Source organism: Prionailurus bengalensis, chromosome C1, assembly GCF_016509475.1.
Source record: "Prionailurus bengalensis isolate Pbe53 chromosome C1, Fcat_Pben_1.1_paternal_pri, whole genome shotgun sequence".
In the NCBI taxonomy this organism is placed as follows: Eukaryota; Metazoa; Chordata; class Mammalia; order Carnivora; family Felidae; genus Prionailurus; species Prionailurus bengalensis.
Genome location: NC_057345.1, coordinates 68273072 through 68280698, shown reverse-complemented (window position 1 = coordinate 68280698; position 7627 = coordinate 68273072). Strand labels below are relative to the sequence as shown.

The 7627-nt window shown below is 39.0% G+C and overlaps 1 non-coding gene across 1 annotated transcript; it reads left to right on the top strand.

The window, feature by feature from the left end:
* The first annotated feature begins 1296 nt into the window (after window positions 1-1296).
* LOC122482186 lies at window positions 1297-1445 on the top strand. The gene has a single exon (XR_006297003.1). It is a non-coding gene; the product is annotated as a U12 minor spliceosomal RNA (small nuclear RNA).
* Window positions 1446-7627: the final 6182 nt, after the last annotated feature.

Genomic DNA, 7627 nt, shown 5'->3' with positions numbered 1-7627 from the left:
AAAATATGCTGGGGTGAGTCAGTCACGGGATTGCTTTTGTGCAAGTGTCAGGAAGGACATTAATACCAACATGAGCCTGTATTTTCTAACTAATCAGAATCCAAGGCAGAAAGGTGAATGCCATGATCTTCTCTCTCCTTCCTTGGCTCAGCAGGCATTTGTCATCTAGCTTTCCCTCAAGGACTGATCCCTCAGGCAAAGTTGCTGGAAAGAAACCATGTATTTGAAGCTCAATGAAGCAGTCTACAAAAATCTTACAGAAAGCCAGTCATGGAGTGCTAGGGCAATCATAAAGGTTTTAATCAAAATATTTCTGGTTCCTCTTCCTTTAGGACACATGTAGAATTGTATTTACTGTCATTGGCACACAGCTCCCTTCCCCACTGTTCCCTGGTCTATGACTTCTTCTTCTTCTTCTTCTTCTTCTTCTTCTTCTTCTTCTTCTTTTAATGTTTATTTTTTGAGAGAGAGAGAGAGAGAGAGAGACAGAGTGTGAGCAGGGGAGGGGCAGAGAGAGAGAGGGAGACACAGAATCCGAAGCAGGCTCCAGGCTCCGAGCTGTCAGCACAGAGCCCGATTCGGGGTTTGAACTCACAAGCTGTGAGATCATGACCTGAGCCAAAGTCAGATACCTAACTGACTGAGCCACCTAGGCGCCCCTCTATGACTACTTCTAACCAATCAGTAGTAAATGTGTCATTTCTGGGCTAGCACATCTTAATTGCTCCCTGGCAGAGTTCTTTTTACTTTGGCTCAGAAATTGGCAATGCCAGAAATGGTGGCTTCTCACTTAGCCTGTTTCTGTATTGAGTGTAATGAGCAAGGTATTTCTTGCCTGCTTCCAATGACCATGTAGCATGAGCAAGAAAGAAGCTTTTATTATTTGAAGACACTGAGATTTTAGAGCCATTTATTAACACACCACAATTTTAGCTATACTGGCTCATTGTTTTAAAAGAACTTACATTTGATAAATTACAGACACTGATTTTCTTTCTCAAAGGTCATTTGTAGTAAGACATAGACTGAAGTAGAAGTAATGATCGATAGAAGCAAATTGATCCCATGTCCACAGACAGCATCCAGGATTTTCCACTGCATTAATTAGTTTGGAAAATGGAGAACTATTTCATTCATACATAATATAATTCACAGTTACCCCATGACTGTATTTGCATTAAATTCTACATCTTAAGCCACAGAAGCCACAGGTTTTACTAGAACTAAGATTTGGTCAAGAAACAGGTATGAACAAAATGATGTGGGCTGCTGAGGAGTAGACCCTGAAAAAGTTTAATGCTTTAAACTTATGAGTAAGGAAAATAATGATGGGGGAGGTGCCCAAATCTTCACTGGTAATGTGAGATGAATTTTTGAGCAGGTAAAGTTTTCCCCTAAGGTGACCCACCTACTTCGGAGGATGACTGGGAGTCATGATCAGCCTGTCCCCCTTTAAAACTGAAAGAGTAGACTGGTATGAAGGTAATCCATGAGACTGAGAAGGAAAAAAACAAACAATGAAAACAAAACAAAACATGCAAAGTTTACATCTGTTACATATAGGCTGACATGAACTGAATTGCCTGTAGCTAAAATTAAAACAAAGTGAGTGTTTGATGATCTGGACTCAATCTCAAGAATAAAGTAGTTGTCTCAAGAAAGGAAGAAGACTAATATGACAGTGGCCCAAGCAAATCTCAACACATCTTTTAAATTTTACCATTATTGGCATTGGCCCATTCAAATGTATTATTTAATTCTAAAGACACAAAATAGTTCAGAAAGATAGCCTGAAGATTTTCTTTTTCTTTTCTTTTTTTTCTTTCTATTCTTCCCTGAGACATGATGTTACGAATGCTCCTTTCAATAATTTGATAGATTCAAGCTCTGAGCCAGAGAGAGCATCTGTTAGAAAACATGGCAATATTCTTTCTATTTATGGCTCCTTCGGTCCAAACCACCACGACATCATTTCTGTTGTGAACCCCCATCCCTTGAAAACACAAATCACAATGATAAGGATTTGGAAGAAAGGAATTATGAAAATCACCCAACGCCTCCCAGCAATGAGAAATAACTCCTTCTGTTTACTAAATCCAGAGACTTTTCTTCATAAATAGTTCTATGAGAGTTAACCCTCAACATGGCTCAGCCAAAGTGGGAAACTAAAACACCCAGTCAGAAATGACATTAAGGAACACATATAAGATGAGCCACTGCATTTAGAGCACATTTAATAACCAGAGAAGTTACTAACTGAAGCCAAACCTCTAAGTCTTCCACCTCAGAAAGATTAAAAGCTGGCAACAAAAGTGATGTTCCAGAAATTAGATTGACATATATGGTAAGGACAGAAAACTAAACAGAAGACCATGCATGTTTCTAATCCTCTTAATGTTACTCAGCTCCCAGCAGCCAATAACTTGGGGTATGGGAGGGAATCAAAAGAAATTTTTGGATTTTTGGCTTTTTCAGAGCTTAAGGAATTTCCATGTTCATGAAGTGGGTTTTCTCATCAACTGTAGTTTAAGAATTTAAGATGGCTAAGCTAACAAGAGGCAAAAATGAAGTAGATCTACCTATTATCTAAGACTACTGGATCATAGATATGCTTATGAATATTTAGCAATTTCTGGGAAATAGTGGGCAGCTTATTTCAATACTGTCATCATTTGGACATCAGGATGGCAACTCTGAACTCTGAGTGCAATTACATGTTCTGGTGGCTTTACTGGAAAGAGAATTCTGTCCATTCCTCTGCACAGAGAGTCAGAGGAGGAGCCTGAATGTAGGAAACAAAAGTGACTTCATGACATATCTTAGGCAAAGAGAAAAAGAGACCAAGAAATAAGGGGCCCACAAATTATGGACTCAAGTCAAAGGCCAAGAAGAAAAGTGAATGAACATAGAGTTTGGACGACGTCTTTTTTTTTTTTTTTTTTTTTTTTTTAATGGAAAGACCCAAGAGATCTAGAAAGGGATCCAGGCTACAAGCTATTGTGCTGTTCTAAATGATTCCCTGCTTTCACTCTCTCCTACTCTATCACCCTGGCCCAAAATACAGTCTACACTCAGCAACCAAAACAATCTCTTACAAGTATATATTATATCACATTACTCCTCAGCTGAAAATTTTCCAGTGGCTTCCAACTAAAACACAATGGAACTTACCTTATAATACTAGAATATGGTGATTAATTTCACCCCCAGATATTGTCCTTCCTCATTTCTTATCACTCTTACCTTTATTCATTATGCTCCCATTACAATGACTTTCTTTCCAATCCCGGAACACATCAAACTGGTCCCTTTCTTGGGCTGTTGTCCTTGTCATTCACTCTGGTAGCAGAGTGTCCCTCCCAAATTCACATGTATTGCTTCATCTTTTTCATCAGTAAGTTCTTAGCTCAAATCTTATCTCTTCAGAGGGGGCTCTCTGCATGTTATATGCCACCTAGTCATTCCCTGTTGCATAAATCTTTTCATTTTCTTCATCATAACTATCATTATATTTAACTTTTATTAGTTAGTCTGTCTTAATCTGTCCTCACCCCAGCTCTAAAGTCAAAGTCCTGTCACAGGAGAAATCTGGATTGCCATTTACTATTACCCAGCTCATAAGAAAGAGCGTCTCACGCCATAGACACACAATAATTTTTTGAATTAATCCAAACATCTTTTGCTCAAGTTGTGTTTGGGGAAAACTACTAAAATCTAGATCAGCATAAAATGAAGTTGGGAAATTAATGAAACAGCAAACCAAGGAAATAGAACATTTCATTAGGGAAAAGTAATTGTCTTTCTTGTTTCAGCTTGGTTACATGTGAGATTTTCTGTTTCATGTTTTCCCTGTTTGAAAATCAAAAAATTAAATACATATAAGATAAAACAAATTGACAGCTTTTTAAAAAAAAAACTGCCTTTGCAGTGAGTGACAAGCTGAAAAAAAAATTATACCAAGCAGAATTCTAATTCAAATGCTGTAACTCATATTTATAAAGTGTTTCCACTCTGCGTTTTTCTAAAGACTTTCCAGCCTCACCAGAAACGCCACTTATTCATTTAAGCAAATGGTATGTGGTGATAGGGTTGGGAGCAGAGAACTTGACATTTGAGTACTAGTGAGGCCACAGCTGGAGTCTCCTTTAATTTCACCCAGAGTAAAAGCTCTTTGTCTTGGCCAGAGGTACAGCCCTTGAATCTTGGCTAGCTGTGTACAAAAGGCATCTCCTTCTCACAGAGCAGGGATCAAGCCAAGGAAGGCAGTTGAGTCTTTAGTGATCTATCACACAGACACAGACAATTTATTGTGCTGATAAATTGGTATCATGTTCTTAGACAAAAGTCAGAAATTGTGTTGTGTTATTTGCAAAGACAAGTAGATATTACTTTACACAGTAGATGTAGAGTCTTAGAAGAGTACACACTTTTGTAAATAATGCTGTATTTTAAAAGTGTTAAAGGAAACACTGACAGGAAACTTTCTGGGAATTCTTTTCCAAAAGGAATACATACTTTGTAAAATGAATAAGGTTGCTTAAAATACCCCAGACTGGGTCAGTTTCGCTCAGAAATTAGGTAAGGTGATACTGGAATCAGAGCCTGCCCGTGGATAAAAGTGAGAACAGATAACCTTAAAAGATGATCTTTTAAGTTGATCTAGGTTTTATAACTAATATACACAAATATATGAATGTTATTTATGTAATGGATGCCCATGTGCTCTAAAACTCTATACTTTATTTGGACTTAGCACCCTTAGACCATGGGTGAGGGTCCTTCTTTCCTACATCATATGTTTAGAAAGCCTCATTTTGGCCTTCATCTTGTACCCCCACCCCCACAGGCGAGTGGTCTTAAGCTCCAAAGGTATGTGCCCATCCATAGCCCACATACCCCCTTCTAGACAATCCTATAGGTTCCACGGCCCCTGGATTTCCAGCCCAAATATTACTGACATTGTTTTCAATGCCTGCCTGGGTCTTTCCTCAAATCTGCCTTCCTGAAAACAGACCAAGCTGTTGCTGGTGAATGCAACCCTAGATGTGGGGATGTGGATAAAGCATGGAAAGGCTGCCTGGAATATGCAGAGGGCAGGAGGGTGAAAAGAAAAGGTCCATCAAAGTGGGCCCGTGTCCTGGGATTGGGCAGATTCTCTTTGTTTTGTCATGCTCTGATGAGGATCTGGCATTTTCAATCTTATTTAGGATTTATTTGGAAAGGTAGAGCATATTTTATGTAGTAGCTTCATAGCATGTCATGACTTGGAAATATTTACATATATAATATGGGAACTTCCATTTATATTCTTGCCTTAGGCCCTGCAAATGTTAGGAGGAGGACTCTTAGTGTTACTACCTTTGGAACTATATTAGATACTGAACTGGAAGAGGGAGGTCTGCCACCAGGTGGCTGTGTATCTTTCTGCACATCTAGGAACTCTACCCTAGTGTGTCAATGCAGATACAACTGAGGGCAGCCCCAGTGTCCTCCTCACCTTGCCCACATGTGAAAAATGCATGTGGCTGCCTGAGAGAGATATAATATGCCAGGAAATATATCTGGGGGGCCCAAAGAGACTGTGGTAGGTTATAATATTTAAAAAAAAATTGCTGCTTCTCCCTGGTAGAATCTTATCCTTTCCCACACCATTAAAATCACACTTGGACATGTGACTTCTTCTGGTCAATGAGATGTAACTGGTAGTGATGTAAGCACTTTCTAGCAGAAGCTTTATGACCTACTACCTGGTGCCATGATCTTTTCCTTCTACTGTGAGGTTGGCCAAGTCTTTGATAGGAGTTGCTCTTCAGACTGTGTCCTGGAATAAAGACTGACCTTGAATGAATACTGCTACTGACCTTTAATGAATATGTAGTCCCAGGAAGAGTGGATCTTTGCTGTTATAAGTCGTCGTGATTTGGGTTTTTTTGCTGTTGTTGTTGCTACCATTGCATAATTTAGCCCATCAATAGAAGTGAGTACAAAGAAGCACTATCTGAACTTCTTGACCAGAGGACACAAAGGTCATGAATGTCACCAGCAGATCCCAGTGCACAGTGAGTGCCAGGATTAACGTGTTATATGAGATCATGGAGCAGCAAGGATAGAGAATGGCAGGTGGGCATGTGGACCAAATATCTCTGACCTGATGCCTGGACCCTAAGTAGTACCAGGGAGGAAAAAAGGCAAAGGGACCAGATGTAAAAAACTTAATTGGGTCAAAACCTCAGCTGGAGTCATTTTTAAACTGGAGGGCCTATTACCTTGAATTGCTAAGAAATTTGCCAGTCGCTGGAATAAAGGCTACAGAGCTATATTACTTTTAATTTTTTTAAGGAAATAAATATTACATTTTTGCAAATACATCGCTGAAACCGAAAATTTGAACCCATTATAATAATAGTTTATGGCTACTATTTCTAAGCACTCAGTAGTCACAGGAACTTAATGAAGAAGTTCTATCATCATCTCCATTTCATCAAGGAGTAAACTGAGGTGCATTGTGAGTATTACATGCCCCTAAGTCTCACAGTTCATGCTCACAAGCACAGCAGTATCGTGCCTCACACCTACACCTGAAAGCTATGTCTTTAACCTACCGAACCCCAAGCATAGCCCTTGTGAGGTCAGACAACTGGAATGTAATGTCCCTGCCATCCAGTTGGCTGAATTTGTCACATGGGAATGAAGATAGAGGTGGAGAGAGACCATAATAATCACCTCTTACATTTGAATAGTGCTCTAATCTTGTCTCATTTAATAAGAATGCACAGTTACGTGGTAAGCAAGGTAGAGATTACTATTCACACATTCTAAATTTAGAAAGAGCTGAGTGACTAGAGTTCAGAGTGTTGTTCCTAAGAACCAAGTAACCCCCAAGCTTCAAGTTAGTTGAGAAAGGGAAAATATTTTCTCTATTTTAAGGTCACAGACAATATTCACTGAACTATGAGACATTATATAATGGCCATTTTAAATGGAGTTAAAATCCTACTAAGGAATGTGTGGGCAGCTCTATAATAAATTCATTGACTGAGGACATTTTATTATAGAGTCCTGAAGATAGGATTGGCAGCAATTAGTACCGGTACAGACTTTAACTGGACCACTATTGAGATGATTCCTGAATCTGCTTACTCTCATCTTTCTCCAGAGTGTGAGATCTGCATTTCCAAACGTTTTCCCTGAAACTCCATGTGGACACCTTGTCAGCCCTGAAAATCAACTCTGCTCCTCTTTCCACAACTGGCTCCTGTTTCTCATTTCCTGGGTTCTGTAATAGTGGCAGAATTCTCTCAGTTGCCCGCTGTTAATGCCTCAGGTTTATCTATAACTCTTCATTTGATATTGCCTCACACAACTAAGTACCTGTCTTTAGATTCTACCTCTTCTATTTAAAAAACAAAACAAAAAACTCCTCACTTTTTTTTTTTTCTCCATCCCTCTGACACAAGGTTAGTTCAGGCTCTCATTATTTCTCTTTTGAATCATTAAAATAATCTCTTGGCAGTTTTGAGACCTGAACCTCTTCACTCTATAAAAGTATATTTGGTATTATTGGTCTACTTTTGTTTCTAACCACAGCTCTAATTCCACCATGCTTTTTTTTCTTTTTTGACAGAAA